Below are 22,230 nucleotides of genomic sequence, written 5' to 3'. Positions count from 1 at the left end.
CATTAATTCCAAGTATCAACCAGTATTAGGGAGAGAGTCTTCTTCACTTAGTTCTGAATTTGAAACTACAAGACTCTTAGGAGGCATTTTTAGTACCCCATTACCTAATGAGAGAGGTTTCCAGGATAAGGATGTGTCCACTGTAGGAGTTGCTTCATCAAGGCCAGATCCTGTAGCAGACATGAATTATAGACTAGGATTTAGGAATTCATTTGACAATCCTTTTAATCCTAGAGCAGCCCTGTACGTGGAACCAAACCTTATAGATCTAGATGACCTTGCTGATTCAGAAGCTACTTCTGCTGATCCTAAAGAAGTACACTCTAAGATAGGATTTTTGAAGAAATGAATTGCCAAGGAAGAAGCTAAATGCATTCATCTTGAAAAAGAGAAGGAGCAAGTCACCTTGGATGCCATAATAGAAATTGATGCTTTGGTAAGAAGGATGGCTGCTTTGAAAGAGAAAAATTAAAAGTTAGAAGAGAATACCACAACTCTCCATAAGGATGTTTTTGGAGATGTTGATAATTTGAGAGCTAAAGTTCAGGAACAAGAAAAGCACCTAAGTCAGAGGCAAGAACGAGTTATTGCTCAAGTCCAAGCCTATACACCTATCCAAGTGGATCCTGTAGAGCCCACTGCAAAAGCTCCAGATAAAGGGAAAGGCAAGGCTATAAGAATTCAAATAAATGAGCCCCAAGTGATAATAAGAAAACCTATACAACCCTCCATGTCAAAATTAGATCTAGATCTGGAGAAGGCTTGAAAAGAGAGTGAAGATCTTGCAAAAGAACTTGAGAAGGTTGAGAATGAAGCTTAAGCTGCAGAAACTAGGAGAAAAATTCGATTCATAAAATCTAATTCTGCATTGGCTTCATGGCCCAATTTTTCTATCCCACCTACGATTCCTGCACCAGCTAGTGGTCCAATAATCTCAACTCAGGGAGTACCCCAATCTGCTCCTACCTCATCTTCCACTATTGGCACCCAAGTCCCATTTGTCCCACCTCAACAATCCCAAGCTGCTCCCCTAAGTCAAGCTAATATAGCTAGTACTTCAAATGTTCCTGGTTTCCAGAAGAAAACTTTATATTTGGAAAAGTATAGACAAATATCATTTGCTGGTATTCTTGGTGCTCCACATCCCATATCGTTTGATTTAAGAGATAAAGTAGTTAAGTTCTCTGGGAATAATGTTGTTACTGGTGAAGAACATTAGAGAATTTTCATTGATATCTTGAATGATTATGAAGTTGAACATGAAGATATGGTAATGAAATTGTTTGTGCATTCAATAATAGAGGATGCAAGGGATTAGTTTAGGAGGTTGCCTGATGATAGTATTACCTAATGGAATGACTTGGAGAAATTGTTCAAAGAGCAATATGGAGACAACACTAATGTAGGATTCATGCTGAATGAGTTCAACAACATCAAGAAGAATCCAAATGAGTCTACATTTGATTTCAATGTAAGATTCCAGAAAGGTATGTACAGACTATTTCAAGTTATGAGGTTAAATGAAGATGTATGTCTCACAACATATTTCAATGCCTTTAATAGAAAAATAGCTTATCAATTGAGGGATAAGGATCCTAAGACTTTAAGGGATGCCTATAAATTGCAATAAATATAGAGAATAATAGGAAAGCATATGGAAAACTAGGTAGAAGGGATGATCCTAAGCTTTTCAATCCAAAGAACAATAACAAAAGGGAGGGTGATAAAACTCCTATAGGAAAGAAACCTAAAGAACCTACTATAGGCTAGGTTTTGGAATTGCTAAGAAGATAAATCCCATTAATTTCAATAAGACAAATGTTGCTGAAAGACCCCCTATGAATAACAACAATTTCAATAGGCATCCTAGAATGAAAAATTACCCTTACACCACTCAGTGGAAAGATGGTAAGCCAGTTCCCAACCAGACCCACAATGTGAAGGATAAGGGTACTCTAGATCCCCTACAAAGGAACACTGTAAATATGAATGATGATGTACCATGGTGCATTATATGTCAATCACATTATTCTGCTAATTATTGTGTTGTTGCTCAGTCATTTGCCCAAGGTCAAGGAGTGCAACCTGAAGAAGAAACTGAAGAGAAAATCCATGATGATATAAGTTGCAATATGGTAAGCATGTGTGATGATTTGATAGATTTTGATTTAGAAGAGCCTGAAAATGATATTACTAGCCAGAGAATTACTTTCCATCTACATCATCAGTAAGTGCTTTCAGATGATGAAGGGTATGATACAGATAAGGTATGCAGTACATTTTCTAATGTAGGGATCACAAGTTTAAGAATTCCCTCCAAAGAGGAGATTGATAGAATTACATCATAAATGATTTCACAAGTCCATAGTAACTACAATTTGAGAAATAGAGTAGTAAATAATGATGCAGGAAAGCCATCCAGTGTATTCATCAAAGATATCACTCATAAGATGAATGATCAAAACAAGAAAGTCAACATAGATGTGCCTAAGATCAAGGAAAATAATGGTAAGAAAAGGGAACCAAAGAAGAAAGTTCAATTGCAGATAAGTGAACCAACAAAACTAGTTATACAACCAAAGAAATCAGAACTTGATGTTATCAAGCAAAATGTGGTGCCTACTGCTCAAAAGATTCTAACTCCAGGTACTCTTGTAAAACCTAATATTGTTGAACCTATTGATATGATATCTATGTTGTCTCAAATTACTATAAAAGTGCCCTTGTCTAAACTTTTTAGAATTGAAGAGCCTAAGAACAAAGCTTTATCATGGTTGGGTGGAATAGGAAACAATAATATTGTTGTAGATCAAACTGTGTCCCAACAAACCCCATTAGTAATAGAGGATAGTGGTATCATATCCCAGATTCCACAAATGTTTTTAGATGATTCCTTAGTGGAATTTATAGAAGATATTGATCCTTTTTTCCTCAGTCTAATAATAAAAGGGAATACCTTAAAAAATTGCATGATAGACTTAGGAGCTTCCAACACTATAATGCCTTTCAAAGTAATGGAAGCCTTAAGTTTGAGGGTGGATACCAAGTAGGGCAGATGCAAAGGAATGGATGCTAGGGAAGTCCCAGTCATAGGTACCATAAATGCCTTACCATTCAAATTGGTTGCATATCCTGAAGTAGAATTAACCATGTCTATCCTTGTGGTAGATATACCTCCACACTATGGAATGTTACTCTCTAGGAAATGGAGTGCTACCATGGGGGGAAGCCTGCAATGTGATATCACTTATGCCACTTTTCATATAGGGGAAAAATTTGTCAGGGTAAATAGGGAGCCAAGGGTTAATCACATTTTAGGAGAAAAATTTGACAAAGATACCACTTGTTTCCTAGATATTGGGATTAATGCTTTCAGGGCTGAATTAATTATTCAGGAAGTTGAAAATTTACCTGCTATCATTGAACATGAAGTTGAATGTTGCATGACCTCACCAAAATTATGGATAATGTTCTTTGATGGGGCTAGTTCTAAAGAGGGTGCAGGGGCAGGTGTAGTTTTTGTGTCCCCTGAAAATAACACTTTTAGGTATTCATTCACTTTGAAGTTTTCCTGCACAAATAATATTGTAGAATATGAAGCATTGCTACTAGGACTCGAAGTTTCCATACATCATAGAATTAAGAAATTATGTGTCATAGGAGATCCTGAACTAATTATCTCTCAGATCAAAGGAACCTACTCATCCAAGAATAAGAGATTGAAGCAATATAGAAATGTAGTTTGGGATCAGATAGAATTCTTTGATGCATTTGGGATTTCATGGAGAGATAGGACTCAAAATAAGATGGCTGATTTGTTAGCTAATGTAGCAATCAAGCCAAAAGAGATATCATTTGCAAGAATCTCTCAGATTGAGGTACAAAATAGACCTTCCATACCTGATAACATTGAAAACTGGAAAGTCTTTGAAGATGACAAAGATATTACAATTTTTTTGTTAAATGAAGACAAGTACCATGGTCAAGAAATGGATTGCAGTGGATTGATTGAAACCATAAATGAAAAGGAAACCATTTTTGGTCAAGAAATTATGCAATTGAAAAGAAATAAGATGCCAAAGGGGTTAGTGGTCTTGGAAAATATTTTTGATAACCAAGACAGAGTAAAATCAGGGGTTAATGACCCCAAACCTCAGGAGTTAGAAGAAATAAACTTGGGTACTGATGAAGTTCCTAAAAAGGTTTATATTGGCCAAAATCTGCCTGTTAAAATCAAGAAAACATTGATTGACCTACTTAGAAAATAAAGACATTTTTTTGCTTGGTCATATGATGACCTTAAGGATTATAGGGAGGATCTATTCCAGCATGTCATACCATTGAAGGAAAATGTAAAACCTTTCAGGCAAAAACAGAGACCAATCAATCCTACCCTTGCCCCAAAAATGCAAGAAGAATTGACAAAACTAAGAGATGGCAGGATAATCAAACCAATCAAGTATTCCACCTTGGTTTCAAACTTGGTTCCTATCAGGAAAAAGAATGGAGATATTATGCTATTCATGGATTTTAGAATATTAAACATTGCATCTCTAAAAGACAATTATGGCTTACCTAATATGGAAGTCATGTTGCAGCAAGTGACTGGCTCTGAATTAATGTCAATGATGGATGGTTTCTCTAGATATAATCAAGTTCTAGTAAAGGAAAGTGAATAGTTCAAGACAACCTTCACAACCCCATGGGGAACATATGTATATGTGAGGATGCCTTTTGGTCTGATTAATGTAGGAGCTACCTTCCAAAGAGCCATGGATGTAGCATTTCACAAATATATAGATAAATTTATGGTTGTGTACTAGGATGATCTTACAGTGTATTCTAATAAGGTTGAAGATCACTACAAACATTTGGAAAAAGTCTTTATCAAAGCTCTGGAATATGGAGTATCTTTAAACCCAAAGAAATGGGTCACAAAAGGAAAATTATTAGGACACATAGTGTCTAAGGATGGGGTAAAAATAGATCCTAAAAGAGCAACAACTATTGATAAAGTCCCCAAGCCAAAAAATGTGAAAGGAATTCAATCCTTCTTCGGCCAAGTCAATTTTCTTAGGAGATTTGTTACCAATTTTGCTGAAATCAGTAGACCCATCTTAAAGATGCTCAAGAAGGGAGCCACTATAGATTGGAATGGTGAGCCTTCACAAGCTTTCTAGGATATTAAAATTGCAATAAAAAATGCTCCAATATTGAGAACCCTAGATTATGCAAAACCCATGCATTATTTTTCTTTTGCATCCTTCCATATTGTAGTTGCGGACTTATTGCAGAAGAATCAAGAAGGATACGAGCAGCCTATTGCCTTTTTCAGTAAGTCACTGTAGCCTGCTCAATTGAAGTATGAAATAAATGAAAAGAAAGCATATGCTTTAGTAAAGGCTATAAAAGCTTTCAGATGTTACTTGGTAGGTGCTATTGTTATCGCTTTTGTACCTAGTGATGCAGTCAAGGATATATTTTCTCAACAGGAAGTATCATGCAAGAGGTGTAGATGGATCAACAGAATCCAAGAATTTAACATTGATATATAGATAACAAAGATAGTAAGGGGCCAAGGTTTGGCCAAACTCATGACTGAAACCAATCTAGAGGCTAATCAAATAAATATGGTAAATGATGATCTCAGAGCTGACTTATGTGACATGGACCAATGTGATTGGTACACCAATGTCATATATTACTTGTAACATATGGAAACTCCTCCCCATTTTCCTAAAGATGAAAAGAGGAATACTAGATTGCAAGCCATTAGGTACATAATTGTCCAAAACAACCTATGGTGGAGAAATTTTGAGGGAATATTATTGAAATGTGTTGAAAAGGAAAAGGCAAAAGAGGTCTTGAAATAAATACATGCTAGAGTGTGTGGGGGACACTATATGGCCAAAACTACTGCACATAAGATAATGAGGGTTGGGTTTTGGTGGCCTTCCCTTTTCAAGGATGCCCAAATTATGGTTAGGAAGTGTGACCCTTGTCAGAGGTTTGCAAGAAAATTGAAATTCTCAAGAAATACTCCATTGAAGCCAGTGGAGATTCAAGCACCTTTTCAACAATGGGGTCTGGATTTCATAGGAGAGATTTTCCCCAAGCCTAGCACTGGCTATTCTTGGTTTCTAGTGGCTACTAACTAATTTACAAAGTGGGTAGAGGCTATCCCCACAAGAAATGCAACAAGTAAAGTTGTCAATAATTTCCTACTCAATAATATTATTTTTAGATTTGGTTGTCCAAAAAAAATTGTAACAGACAATGCTATGTGCTTCAGGTTTGAGGAATTCATTAAATTTTGTGATAAATATGGAATAACAAGGTCATCATCTTCTCCATATCACCCACAAGGAAATGGACAAGCTGAGTCCAGAAAAAAGAGCCTGTTGAAGGTCATTAAGAGAACCTTGGATGATAATAAAAAGGCATGGGATTCCAAGTTACAGTTGGCAATTTGGGTTGACAGAGTAACTGTAAAGAAAGCCATTAGTATAGCTCCATTTGATTTAGTGTATGGAATTCAAGCCAAAATGCCTCAGAACAACTTGATGGGACCCTACAATTACATTCAATTGTAAGATGAAGATACTACATATGAAATGCAAGAAAGAATGGATGAATTGGTAGGATTGGCAGAAACTAGAAGAGAAGCATCTCTAAAGAACCAAAAGCTACAACTACAAGTTAAGACACTCTATGATAGAAGAACTGTAAGCAGAAAGTTTGAAGATGGAGATTTAGTCCTGATGTGGAATGCTAGAATTGAGGATAAAAGAAAACATGGCAAATTTGATCCTATTTGGTTAGGCCCATGTCTAATTGAAAATACTTGGGGTAAAGATTCTTATATACTCAAATATGTATTCAACAATATTCTTGAATTGCTATTTCATGGACAGTTCTTGAAGAGGTATTTTCTTGAAAAATACTTATTTTCTCCATGAATAGTAGTTTTAGGGTTTCTTGTTGTTTTGTAGATTCTGTATATTCTGTAAATCTCTGTTAGTATCCTTGTGCAGTCTGGTTCCTTGTTTTTGTGTGTTTCCCTGTGCTCTCTGAAGTTGTCATCTTTGTGAAGTATGCGGTCTTCTCTCCCATAGATTCTAAATTCTTGCATAGACTCGAGTAGTCTATCATCCCCAGACAGAGCCACTATTGGCTTGAATTTTTTTATAATAGGTTTCATCTTGCCCAGATAAAATTTTAGGTTGTGATCCTTTAGTGGTGATTAGGTTTCCACATAAGTTTTTGTTTTTCTTGGGCTAGTCCCTTTTTTCTTTTAAATTTTCCTTGGTGCAAAAATTTTTAAAAAGGGGGGAAGGAAGTTAAGCAGATTTTTTTTTATTCACCTATGTTGAAATTGTTGTTTTAATCCTTGTGAAAGTGTTTTACCTCACCATTGGATTTCTTTTAAATCTATGGTTGCCATTGACTCACTAAAGAAAAGTGCTTAGAAGCAAAGCATAGTGATTTGGCGACATGATGACACGTGTAGGTGGTCATCGAGAATAATAAACCTTGCATCCAAATTACTCTGACAAGTTGCTAAGTTGCTATCAGAATATACAAGCGAGTTGCTGGTAGTGACATAGTGAGGATGAAATCATTGCTAAAGATGGCCTTCTTTTATGACCAGAAATGATTTGGAAAGTCCCAAAAAATTCTTTGCAAGCTGTGCTACTTTTCCTGGCGCTTGTTTTTCGATGGGTTATTGCATCGCTAGCTGGATATTGTTGTGTTTTGCCAGTAGCGACATAATGATTGACCCAAAAGTCAAAAACATGGTAGAACTTAAGATAAAGGATTATTAAAATATATATGTGTATGCCAGCACATTATGCCAGCTCAGCAACAGCAGTACCATGGACCCACTTCCCAAGAATGCAATACAAGGCTTTCTAACCATGAGATTTGGCCAAGATCAAGGGTCGTCATTAGCTCACTATGAAGAAGTGCTCAGAAGTTAAGCATAGTGAGTTACCAAATGATGGCTGACCATTGATTCCTTGAAAAGTTGTTTCAAATGTATGCCACATGATTGACATAAGATCAAAGGTTATCGCTAGGTCACCATGGAAAGATGCTTGAGGTATAAGTATAGTGAGTTAGCGACATGATGAAAAGTGTTCGTGGTCATCTATGGGCTGAGTCTAAAGCACCAGCATTGAAGGAAAGGTGCAGGTGGAGCTATTCTATTGGTTTGATTGCAAATATGTTAGTAAGGAAATGAGCCAACTTAGTTGTCATTACCAGATCGCAAGTTTTTCCAAGAATTGATGGTGCAAGTTTTAAAAGAAAAAGGGAAGTGTGGTGACATTCTATCCCGCACATTTATGATGAACGGAGACTTCACGTGTGAGAAAAAAGTAGAGTATAATTTGTAAGATTTTCATTTATTATTCATTATAGTCCACTCTAGCAAAGATTTCATTTTCTCTAAGCATAGGCACCCGTCGATCACGTTGTGATTAAGCATTGGTGAAGATGCAAAAATAGTTTCATATCTATTTGAAAGTAGTTGTAGAAGTTCAAAGGAGGATAATTTTCGCAAAATCAAGTAAGTACTCAATCATAACCTCTGTAACATTCCAATTCCCATTGTTACAATCAAGATGCCTCCTAAGAAATCATTCTCTGGGAAAGTTAATTACATGAATAGGAATATCCATGATGATTTCCTAGAGTTACTCCCAGAATCCACTACAGAGTCTACACAGGTTAAAAGATTAATTTCATTAAGTCCTAGGCTTAAAATTGCTGATGGCTTGTATGACAAGGGGAACTGGGTAAGGGATGCAATAAGCAATTAGAATGGCCTTGTTTTGTTTAAAAAGTGGTTTTCAGAGAGGAATCTATTTGCCCCTCATGCTAATATATGGAATTTTGACTTGGGAAAGTTAGTAGTTCCTAGTGTTTTCATGGACTACGACTTGCTAGAAGATATTGCCAAAAACTATGACCAAGCCATTAGGGTTGTGAGAAGAAATGATGGTGTGCCTCTAGTGTCAATTAGCCCTGTAGAAATTAGAGAGGATTTTCACTTAGAACCATTATCAGATTTCCACATGCTAATCAATTTGCTGGAATTAGAAAAGGAATACAAAGTGAAAAGAGATAGAATTAGGGGACGTGCATTGAGGGCACACATTGGTACCATAGGATCTCTACCAGTAATAACTACAACCTCTAAAGAACCTTTTAAGAAGAGCCTTTTCACTTCCTGGGCTGTAGAGATATACAGGACCCTGTGTCATGTTCTTGGTGAGGATGAGTAGGATTTCATGCCCATTGACCTTATGTATATGATGATTCAAATTGCCTCTTTCGGTGTAGATGTCATTTTTGATTTTGCCTCCTTTCTAGCTGAAGAAATTCACATTGGTTTGGTTGGAATTGCGAGAGGTAAGGTGGAGAAAACTTTTGGCCACTATTCCTTATTAATGCATATGTTCTTGTTCAAAGGGGTAACATATTTTGGTAATGAGACAAAATTAAATAGAGAAGAAAATGGGGAAACATTGCTAGTTTAGTTGTGGAGTGTAGATATGACTTGGGATGCAAATAAAGCCAGTTTTGTCAGATTTGATAGATATTTTACCTCTAAATTGAGATGTCTAGTTTTTAGTGATAGTCCTAGGATCCCTAAAGTATTAATGAATCTCATAAGACCTATGGATAACCCCCATAATTTGAAAGTTTCACACAATTGGGGAGATATTATTCCATACCCTATTTCTACAGTTTTCAAAATTTATGGTTTTAAAGGGAGCCCTCATGTCTTGCCTTACCAAGTGCCCCTAAAGGTAGGGATGGTGGAAGTCTTATGGCAACTAGGAGGAGTAGAGGAAATGTTCTTGTCAAAGAGGCAACTAGGGCCAATTTTCCCTACCTGCATAGTGGTCGATCAGTTTGTGATTACTAAAGGAGGATGGCTTTTTTATAAAATTTTGGATCAGTATATGATGGTTGTCTCCCACCCCCATTTTTGTGATTCTAAGGGATTTTTCAATCAGACTTTGAGGCATAGGATCAAGCTAGGACTGGTAAAGCATTATTCATATTACCCAGAAGACATTATAAGAAATGAATTTTCTTTATAAGAACAAGAAACTAAAAAAAAATGGAGAGTTTACTCCCGGGTCCTAGAATTCATCCATTGTTTTGATCAAAATTATAGTCCTTTAGACAATGCTAATACAGAGGCTGATAGAATAAATAAGCTCATAAATAACTTCCCTGCAATAATGGAAACCATGAATGAGAAGAAATAAATTTTTATTAATTCTTCAAGCCTGATAAGGCCAGAGAAGCGATGAAGAGGTTAGCCTTCACTCCTAATATAGGGGTTGGTCAAAAAATTGTACAGAAAAAACTTGGTTACGCTTTAATTCAGAATAAAAGGGCTCCTATAGATAAGGGCAAACAAATAATGGGATCCACCAGTATAGTTTTGGAGGAGAGACCTGATGAGCCTAGCCCAAAGAGGTAGAAGGTAATAAGAGAAGGGAGATCTCAAGATGAGGAATATTCACCCACCCAATCTCCTTTGAGAATTGGAGAAGAGCAGCTCACAAGTGAGCAAGTTGAAGAGATTGGATCACAAGGAGGTGTTTTTATTACCCAAGCAAAATTGGAAGAAGGTAACCCTCCAAAGCCTCCTCTCCCAAGTTTGGATCTACCAAGAGCTGATTATAGAGGTAGGGAATTGGACCCTATATTAGAACAAGAAAGTCATCAATTTTTGACTGATGAAATTTTTGTAAAATCAAGAGCTTTTCAGCAATTTGCATGGAGAACAAACATGAACATCTTTAAGGAGAAATGTAAAAGGATGAAGACAGAGCATCCAGAAATGGATGAAACTTCCATAAAAAACCAAATTAAAGAAGAAATGATGAAGGAATTCTAGAACATTACTCCTTAAGCAGGAAGGCAAATGGTAAAAACCTCTAACATATTATTGTTGCCAAATTGGGGTATTGCAGATGCCTTAATTTTCAATTCTATTTTAAGTAAATTGGAATTGCAAGATGCAAGTAAAAAGGATTTCCAAGGAACTACATTCATTGAGGATCAAGCTACTTTGGTCAGTTGGTCATTGAAAAAAGGATCTAGAGCTACATCATTGCAACCAAATGAGTTTGGACTGACGGACAACATAGTTGTAAGAAGGGTTGATGACACCTCCCATGTACAAGAAGCCTTTTGGAATGTGGAGTCTTCCCAGTTTCTTTTGGACACTGCTAAGAAGGAGGAACAGGTTATGTTTGAGTTACGAAGCAAGTATGAAACAATGGTGGATGCATACAACAAAGAGTTAAAGAGGAGGATTGAGCTTGAAAATAAGCTATTGGAACAATCCATCAAGCCTAAAATAACCCACACTCATCCCCCTATAGAAACTTTTAAGTCTACCCCCCTCATTGAAATGCCAAATACACCCCAGGGGCCACGATATTACACTGTTGAGGAATTTGAAGAAGAAAAGGCTAAACTATGGGCCTTACATATAGAGTTGGAATCTAAGTATGAAGATAAACTAAGAAAAGCTCTTACATATCTGGAAGAGAAAGTTGAATGGCCATTAATCCATCATCAATTGGTTAGGGTGATTAACATTTGGGAGGAATTAAAAGGAAATGATGAGGCTCTAAACCCTATTGTGGATAAGTGGTTAAGAAGGGAAAAAGTAGTAACCTTTTTGTGTTTATCTATTATAGATAATTCCCATGATCAGATTGAAAAAATCATTGATATTGTTTCTGACCTTGCTGACTTTGATAATAAAAGGACACGTTTATAGAGGATAACAATAAATCACTTAGACAAATATAGGAGTCAAAATTTCAAATTATTTCCTCATACCCTGGATAAGAAAAATAATTTAAAAAGCAAAGAGGAATGGACGAAAGAACTTGATGATGCATTCTTTTTAAGAATGAATCAAGTATTAAATGAAACTAGGCATGCATGGTGGCCTACGACAACAGAGGAGATGGTGAAAGAAAAAATATTCTTTGATTCTTTAAAATAGGATTTCATTGATATTAATAATGTGGCTGATTATGTAATAAAAAAATAGAAGGACATTTTGCAATTCAACTAGCCAGATGATGCATTATTTGACAGGTGGATGGCAGAAATGGCTTCTAGTGAACAGTTGGATGTAGATGAAACTGACAGTGATAACGTGCAGGATGAGGAATTTCAAACTACTGATACTATCATTTCTCAAACCCAATCAGAAGAAGAAGACAAGAGAAACTTGTCATTTTCAGTTACAAACTCGAGACCACAGGATGCTGATAAGGCTAGAGAAGAGGACAAGATAGAAGTTGTTCTTGCTACCTGAGATAAAGACGAAGAAATCCTACTAGTGGAAGTTAATATTCCATCATTAGAACAAGCTTCACCATTGGCTAATTTGGCAATTACCTATATAGAGAACATAGATCAATAACCAATCAGCAACACAAAATCGTATAACAAAAGTTGACTCACTTAAAAGAATGTTTTGATCTGGACATCTTCTATTACCTGCATTTTGTCTTTTTGTGTTAGGTGTATGTAAATATTCTTTGTAAAGGACACCTATCATTTCTTTTAGCCTAAAGCTTGTTGGATCTCACACTTTTTAAGTGAGATTTCGAGGCAAAAGAAGGGTCTGAATTCTATTTTTCTATGTAATATGCTTAGTCTGTTTCTAGTCCAAATTTTGAAAGCAAGTTTGCATTTTCTCTGTCAATTATTTGAGAATACGTAAATATAGAATGAGTTTTGTTTCTTTTTGAAGGTCATTCTAAGTCTATTGTAAATGATATACCATTTTCGAAGAAGATGAATACAAATTGTGAACTGTCCCCATATTATTCTTATTTGAATCTTGTCTCCTTCCAATTACTTGGTTGTCTTGATATTGTATAAGTAAAGGCTTGTGCAATTGAATACAATCTAGTTAGGTTGTATATCTATTTATCATTGTTGTTAATTCAATGGATTAAATAAAAGCTTTAATGAATGTGATAAGGTTTCTTTAGTAGAGGAAAGGATTTTGAATGATGGATTTTGATAAGAATTGCTGATAGAATTTGTTGTAAGGCAACAAACTACATCTAAGAACTTGCTATAGACTCTGAACCCCAATGGATTAGGCACTGATCAAATTGATTCAGCTGAAGGTGAAATATATCATAAATTGTTATCAAAATGCAACATTAAATCAAATTTTACTTTTATTTCCTATAGATCTTCAAAGGCTAGCCAGTACTTGTCTGCATGGAATGTTTTAGCTTTAGTTATCCACTATTGTTAAGAACATTTGCAGATCTATAGAAGAATTCTTGGCCATATCTATCTTATGGGATGTGTTTATCAAGTTAGTAAAGAATTATGTATATGTTTGAGGATTTTTGAAATAAGAATCAGAATGAAACTAAGAATAATCCTCATACAGTTGTTCCAATTTTGAATCATCCCTGGGTATACCCACCCTAGTTTTGCAGAGCCAAAAGAGTAGAAAACCACTTGTGGTTTTGTTGAAGTTGGGTCCAAATACTTTGCATACGCAATTATTAATAAGAATTGGCTAGTCTTTAGATTGTGTATGTACTATCATTCTGGTATTAAGCATTTTGTCGCTTAGTAGTTTTAGTGCATTTTAAAACACCAACAGGGTACACATGCATTAAAAAAGCACTTATAGGGCTTAATTTTTATTGTGGTACTCAAAATTAGGGCTTCAATTTTGAGTCCCAAGACATAGATTGGCAACATCCTAAGTAATTGGCATCCTATGTTAAGAAAAAATACAATACTTCCCTATAATATTCATATAATCTTTTTGTTAAAAATTCTTATTTCTCATTAAGTAATTCAAGCGTGCTTCATAGTTTATGAATTTTGAATGAAATTTTCCTAGATTACCCTATAATTGGCTAGTGGTTCTCTGATGCATAGAAATAATCTCTAATGAACTTATTCTACATCCAATGTGTAAATAATTCTCTCTTAATGCAAAGAATACCTTTTGGAACAAATATCTTAATTGGTATACATCTTTGAGACTATCCAAATGTTTCCTTATGCTTGTGTGAGAAGTTGGAAAAATAAATTGGTACTGGAGTCCTTGGCCTATGCTCATTTATAATCAGCACCCAAGGAATTTATATGAGTTGAACCACAATGAATTCTCTAATATCTTTGTGCATTCCTAAATTAGTGAGTCTTTTCTAACACTTGTACACACCAAGATGAAAATGTCTATTTCTAACAAGAGATTAAAAATGCTCATGCTCATCTTCAATTTGTACTCCTCTACACATATACGTTCCACTCTCTTCAAAATAATATCCATCTTAGATATGACCTTTTATGTGTGAATTTAGAAGAAACCTTCTATTTTGATCATTTTTTCACTTAAAATATGGGCCTTCTCCTCTATTTTTATGGTCAAATCCTTTTAGCTTTTGAAAATAGAGGAGTCTTCAATATCGGTCACTTAGTCCATCATGCCTATTAAATTTATGTCATTTATAACACAATATCATCATTGTGATTCCTTTTATTTCATATGTAGAGGTACTTACAATATGATCCAATTGTATTCATCATTTTAATCTAATTTTCCCCACACATATTACCAAGGAGTCATTACAACATTTATTCCCTTTTGTGAATAGTTTGGAGGACATATAAATGATAACTGGAGGCTTTTAAAATGAATTAAAGTCATGGTAAGAATGATACACACTATCTATTGGATTTTTACCACATCCAATCGATGAAGAGCTTACAAAAATGATTTCATCCCCCTCTCTTTTTTTGAACCAACTTAGCCTTATGATGAAATTAGTTGGGCCCCTTAGTTTTGAAGATTTCATTCAGACTGTGTAGTGGGTCTGGCTAAAAAAGGTGTTTCATTTTGAACAACTAACTTTCAAAATGATCCATGAAGTTCACTTCACCAATTGGATTCAAAAAAATTTAGTGATTCGTCATTCAAAACACATCCCTTACCTCTTGCACAAACTTTCAACTTTATGTTGTGAGCCTCTAAAACTTGCTTTAAAAATTGATTAAAATATTTGACCAAGCCTTGAAACCTTGCATTCATGTTCTCTAGTCCACACTCTTTCAATCTGCAAAATCATACCTTATGATGATCATTCAATCAAGAATTGTTTCCTAATAAAGTCACCCTTTTTCAAATTGCCCACAATTAAACATGTTTGAAAATAATAAAATGCATCTAGTTTTGACTTTGAAAAATGTTCAAATGACCACTTGGGAAGATGAAAATTTAGATATTAGTAGATTCTTATATGGAGAGTATAAGGATTAAATTCAGGTTTATGAGAAATAATAGGGCACATTTGGCAATTTGTCAAAGTAGGCTACTTGGAATTATAGAACTGGACAACTTGACAAAACAATAATTTTTGCAAATGGAATGACTTTGGGAAAGTATGCATATGGATTCATAAAATCTTGTGGATTGACACACTTGGATTTATTTTAGTACAAAAAGTGGTGTTAAAATATTCTTGGAACAATATATTATGGTTTAGAAGTTAAATCATCCTAAACATGGCTACAAATCAACATGCACATTTAACTACCAATAAAACATTACAAATTGTGTTTGGAATTGCATTTGAAAACTAATCAAATGGATTCATTGTAGACTCAAAATTGGAAAATAGAATTTTATAACCCCTAGAATGAAATGGAAAAATAATTCCTTCATTAGGGCCAATTGGGTCAAAGTTATGCTCAGTCAAAATGGGCTACTGGTAAACTGTAAAAAACATTTCTAGGTAGTTTTGAGTTTTTGACAAATGGAATCAGCTTGGGAAACTTGTAATGCCCAACCCAAAGATTCTTAGAACAAGGAAGAAATATAAGAAAGATATATATATTTTTAACAAGTATGAAAGAACATGACAACCATCATACATGGATCACAATGATTGCAATAGAAGACTAACAATCATCCAAAGATCAACGAATCTCCAAATGCCACTACTAACCAAAACATAAACAAGAAAACATAAGAGATCAACCAAGCTAAAAGACAAATGTTGACTTCTAAACATTCGCTAAGTCTAAATTTTTGAAGCCCTTAAATTTCATAGAATCTTTATCTTAGCCCATAGAGGTCTAGAACCTATCTCAAATGAATCGTTGCATATATTAAAATATATCTTAAGTATAAGGAATGACTTAAATGATATATTTTAAACCCCAAAGGATTGATAACAAAAAGACACATATCTAAATTCAAATAGAAATATTCCAAATCCAAAATGTGACACTATAGGATTGAAGAACACCATAGAGGGTACCCAAAATCCTTCTTGAAGAGTTTAGATCTTACCAAAAAGTGCTCACTTCCTACCCACATAGGTTTTCACAATTTCCAAGTGATACTTTAAATTAGAACTGGGCAATACTTTCCAGTATCACATGATACTTCTAAAGAAGTAGGGTGACATTTTTAGGGATGAGATGATACAACTGACAAGGGTGTGTAATACTTTAAGGTGTCATATAGTTCTAATGGGCATGTGATACTTGATTGTATCACACCATGCTAACACATGGTCGCCCAGGAAAACAAGAAACACTTAAGGACAACAACCAAAGGGTAAAAAAAAATTATAAAACCTCCAAACTGGGGAGTACTAGATCCACATTTAAAAGCAAGAACACATGAACCAAATCTAAAAGAGAAAAACAAACCTAACCATCTAACAAATAGTAAGAAGGAAAAGTCAGAAGGGAAACATTATAGTGTACTGAAAGCAAAATTGTAATAACAAAATTAACATTGCAATGAACAAAATAACTAAGTATGTGGTTCCTCCCAACCATCAATAGCATCATAAGATCATCATGGGCACTAGCCATGCTTTCCGTGTAACATCCTATTGGTGTTTGAAAATGTTATCGGGTTTTCAATTATCCCCATAAGAATATGACATATCTAGAGGCAGCTAACTCCCATTCTCAACATATCATTTCAAACACAGGGCCAACTATAAGGCTTGACCCTTCTTCTACTTTAGGCTCTACTAAACCTAGGTGGGTAGACCTCAGATTCAAATTATATCATACCAGTGTAAAAACATATCCTTGAATCTATTAAGAAAATTTTACCCTTATTTCTCCTAATGACTCATGAAATGACACAGATCTACAGTAGCTAATTGCAAAGCTATGAATCTCAAAAGTTAAGTGAGGGTTAAACATTTAGGTCCTTCAACATGAAAAGGAAATAACATTTGATTAATAATGTTGATTTTAGCAAGCCCCTAATATGCAACAATAAGACCTAATGATCCTGTAACCGATCAGTGCCTTATCTATTAGGAAAAACCATGAATCAAATGCATGCATGTGGACATCTGATACTTATGCATATATTCATATATACGATCTATTTATTTACCTTGTAAATAAACATCTGTGCTCAATCCAAACCTCATTCTTACATGATATCCTTCTCAATAAACCTACAACCCTGTTGATTCACTAAAGCATATACATAACCCCTTGAATTACAAGAAACAATAAGACAACATACAGCCTTAAGGGACTATAACTACAATCTAGGCTCTTTGGTCAAAGATCATAGAACATTGAAGCTCACTAAGATAGGAGACAAGATTCAAGACAAAATTCAACCTACTTCTACTCTTTGTATTATTTCTTTGAAATTATACAGTCACATGCATGAAATGAAAAACATGAAACAACCTAATAGATCTAAAATATCTATGTATTCCTTCCTATTGCTATGCACATGAGAGAATTATGCTGAAAAATATGGTGTCTTAATATTGGGAATACATCAAGACTGGAACCAAAACCATGGTATCATAGTAGTGTACAAATTTTCTCCAAAAAAAAATAGAACCCTTACAATATGAAAGAAAAAGATAGATATAAAGGAAGAAATTCTTGGATTGAATTTGCAATTGACATCTGCCCACATGAAATTCCCTTTCTTTGCTATCAAAGAATTTCTCTACCTTCTCTCTTCAACTGATTATCAAAACTCATCATTTGGCATCAGAGGTATAAAATATCCCAAAACGTAATGATGAAAGAATGTAACTAATTTTTATGTAGCAATAAATTCAATGTAAAAGTGAAAAATTAGTTAACTGGCCTTCAGAATGTAAGATAATCTTTTCCAGCTTACTTTTACCACATTTAGGCTGCAAAAGTCTTCAAATCCACCCTCTAACAAACTTTGATGATAAATGTTGAAAATTGTCTGTTCTGCTAAGAATGCCCCAAAATCTACAAACTGACCTACAGATTGAATTGATGGGCACCTATGCTAGAACTAACCTCAGATTAAAAAAAAATTAGATCTTCTTGATTCTGGTGGTATATTGGAATCCCTATTTTGGTTTAAAATAACCCCAATTATGGCTATTAGAAAATCAGACCTCTACTCCATGGCTCCATAACATTTTGCAAAAATTTCAAATATTTGACATATTATAAAGTCTGAACTATGATATAAATTCAAACTTTATTTAAAAAGAGTAGGTATGTGCATAGAAGAAAAAATAAAAATTAGTTTTATAACCTTGAAATTTCCTTCAATCTTCCATCTGGGTCAAACTTGGTTTGACCATTGGCGACACATGGTGCATTCCGATTGGTTTGATCCTGCATAGCGGGTGCCACATAGCTTCCCCTAATTTTTCCTTATCATGCCACATCATTGTGCCACATCATACTTGCTATGTCACTATACTAATGGGTGAGCAACTTCCTTATAGCCACATGGCACAATTTGGTGCACTCTTAAGACTTGCCTGCCATGTCACTTCTAGTTGCCACTTGCAATCCTTTGGTTCATGCTAACAAATTTAGGCAGGACCCACATCTCATTTAGCTCGTCATTGGATTTTTAGATTTTTTGGTGGGTCACCATGTCACGAGCTAGAATTTCTCAACTTTTTCAGTAGTGACTTGGCAACCACTGGATTCTAGCCATCTTTTTCAGCATCTTACTCTGATCACTCAAGGGGTGTCACTTGGTAGCTTCTAGTTTGTTAGAGACATCTGGGCAGGACCCACAACAACCCCTATTAGATTCCAAGGATTTCCAATGGGTTGCTAAGTCGCTTGCCAAATTTTCTTTGGTTTTTTGGCAAGCACCATAGTGACTTGCTAGATTCTTCAACTTTTCAGTGCATCCAATGTTAGCACATTTATTTAAAATTATATTTTAGTTTGCATGCTAGCTAGACATGGGTGGGACCCCCATGTATAGGCCATGGCCTTTCCAAAAGGCCTTTCTCTTAATACATTCTGTGTTGTGTGTAGAATAGTATTTAAAGTATTAAATTTCCTATCCAATGTCAATGTGGGATAAAGTTCTTCATTGCTTTTCCTTTACATCCCTTCATTGACTCTTCTCTATGGTTTTTTTGTTATCATTTGATGGGCTTGCTTGATAATGACACTCTATGCTTTGTAAAACATTAGCATCTTGTTATGCATATTCTACTTCTTTCATTCCATATGTAGATGGCCCCTATCATTGACATGAGGTCTCCTTTTATGAAATGAGCTAATTCTTTTGATTACCTGCATGGAGTGCTTTACAAAATGTGGCTTACTTTGTTCTTTGTAGATGCCTTCTCCTCCACTGGCATGTTCTGCTACTTTGTTGGTAGACTGTAGCTTCCTATGTAAAGGTTTTGACTGACTTTCTCTTTTAATTTCTTCTTTGTTTGCTATGAATATGGATGGAATCTAGTTTTTAATGTGCCTTAGCATGAATGACTTAACTTTCACATTGGCAGATCTTATATATTTAGGAATTCTCTATTTCTTCTGTGGAGTTCTTTGTTCTCTGTTTAATGCTCCTATGTAGGAGACCTATCCTCTTTCCTGCTGATCTACACCTTCCTACATGGTGTAATCTTCTATGTGGGCTGCTTGCATTTTTCTAGACTGGCATTTTTCCGTTTATGTCATGGTTTGGACTATCCCCTGCCATGCTTAGCTAGTGTGAGGCCCTTTTTAACTACCTGTGGTCTCTATTTTTCTTACGTGGAGTTGTTCCATTGAAAATGCCATGTGGGACTATTCTTTGTATGTGGAGACATGGCTACTTTATTTTAACATGACGTGGGCTCTCACTTTTATTGTGTGTGTGAGTATCTTGTCATTGTTTCACTTCTCTTTTAAAATCGATGCCTCTATCTTTAGCCAGTGGCTTTTTCTTTTGACTACAGTTTCTTCCCTTTTCATTACTTGTGCCTTCCTTTGTTAGTGACTTCTCTACATTTGCAACAAAGATTTCATATAACTTTGCAGATGCTATTTAAAATTGGTTGCAAAATGTTTGTCATCTTGTAGAGGCAATTACATTAGGCACTCGAAAAGTGATATTGAGAGACTTCTCAATCCTCTCAATTCCAGCAAAGTAAAAGGAGTTGATCTACAATATTTTTACTACACAAATTATTTTAAAATGATGGGAGAACAAAAAGATTGTATGGGCTTCATTAACTTGGATGCTTACATGGTGAGTGACCACTCTGTCTCTTCCTTCCATGGGCTACCCTACCTTCCTCCAGCTAATTTGATTTACCATGTCTTCATTAAATGGGTATCCGTCAATCCTTGTCTACCATGGTTATGTATGCCTTGAGAAAGGCTTCTTGATCTTTGAACTACGGTGCCAAACTTTAATAATAAAAAACTTGATGTCCCAATCCAAGTCCAAATATGTGGTGAATCAATTTAGAATGCACTTTTATAATTATACTATATACATTGAAAACTTTGGTAGCAATATTAGAGAAACAGTTTGAAAGACTATCCTTGCATCCTAAAAAAATCATCTCAAGATTTTGTTGTAGTTTCCAACACATCCATTAATTCTTTTAGCCTGTCCAAAGACTCCTCATTTTTCCAACACAATCTTTCATTCAAACCCTTTCTATTTCTCTCTAGCATCTCTACCTCGGCCTCTTTTGTTTCCATTGATCCCAGGCTTTCTATAAGGAATTATTCCCAAAATACATCATTCACTCTAAAAAGGGCTTTAACCCTAACTGTACCTTTTTGAATGGATCTCATATTGGTTTACTACAGATAAAAATGGGCAACTCTTTCATACATATAATCTTTAGTCCTGCATTTGTTAATTTGGTGAAATTAGTCGGGCCCCAAAGTGGGTTTGGCTAAAAAAAATTTCATTCCCGAACAACTAAATCCACATACTTACCCACTCATCACTTGATACTGATTCAAGATACATTCAACCTTCTGAACAATCATTTAAAACTGACTTTACCATTATTTTGCAAGTTGTGAATTTGGTGCCAGGAGGTCCATTGACTGGCCTTAAAAACTGACTCAAACCTCTGACTAGGCTCTAAAACTTGGCACATTGATACTTTGCTCTGCATTCTTACACCCTATTGAATCTCATCTCATGAATAATTTTGGGTCATAAGATATTTTTTGACAAAGTTGACCTCCTGCAAGAAAACATGTCAAAAAACCATAAATTGCACTTGGAATCAGCTTCGAAAACTAGGCAAACTGACACTTGGGAGAATGAAAATTGGGGCATATTTTTTTTGTCATGAGGAAATTATGGATGTACAATTTGGGCTCATGATGAATAATAGGATGCATTTGGAGAGTGGTCAAAGTGAGCTAGTTGGATTTGTTGACTGGAAAGAATGACAAGAAATTATTTTTTTATGAATGGAAATGACTTGGAAAAGTGTGCAAACTGATTCATCAAGATGTGAAAACTAGCACACTAGAAATATTTTTAGCGAAAAACATAGTGGTACAATACATTCGATCTTACCAATCATGGATCTCAAGTTATGCCATCCCGAAGAGGGATACCAAACAATCTGCATTTACTGACACCAATAAAACTTTAGAAATTGCGTTTGGAATCACGTTTGAAAATTGATCACACTGATTTTTCATAAATTGAAACTTGAAACATAACAATTCTCTGATGTTTACAATATAATGCAAAAGGAAATTTAGCATTTTGGTCAACTGGTCAAAAGTTATAGCATGTCAAACAAGGCTTCCCAGAATTATGTGCAAAGTGGATCAGCATGAAAATAGTAAATGACCAACTTTTAGGGAGTCAAAACCTAGTCAAACAGACTCAAAATGACTCAAAATGTGAAACATAGGTTCTTAGGT

Source organism: Cupressus sempervirens, chromosome 11, assembly GCF_028749045.1.
Source record: "Cupressus sempervirens isolate cs-2001-9-10 chromosome 11, ASM2874904v1, whole genome shotgun sequence".
In the NCBI taxonomy this organism is placed as follows: domain Eukaryota; kingdom Viridiplantae; phylum Streptophyta; class Pinopsida; order Cupressales; family Cupressaceae; genus Cupressus; species Cupressus sempervirens.
The sequence above is the reverse complement of the archived record's forward strand: the minus strand, read 5'-3'. Positions refer to the sequence as shown.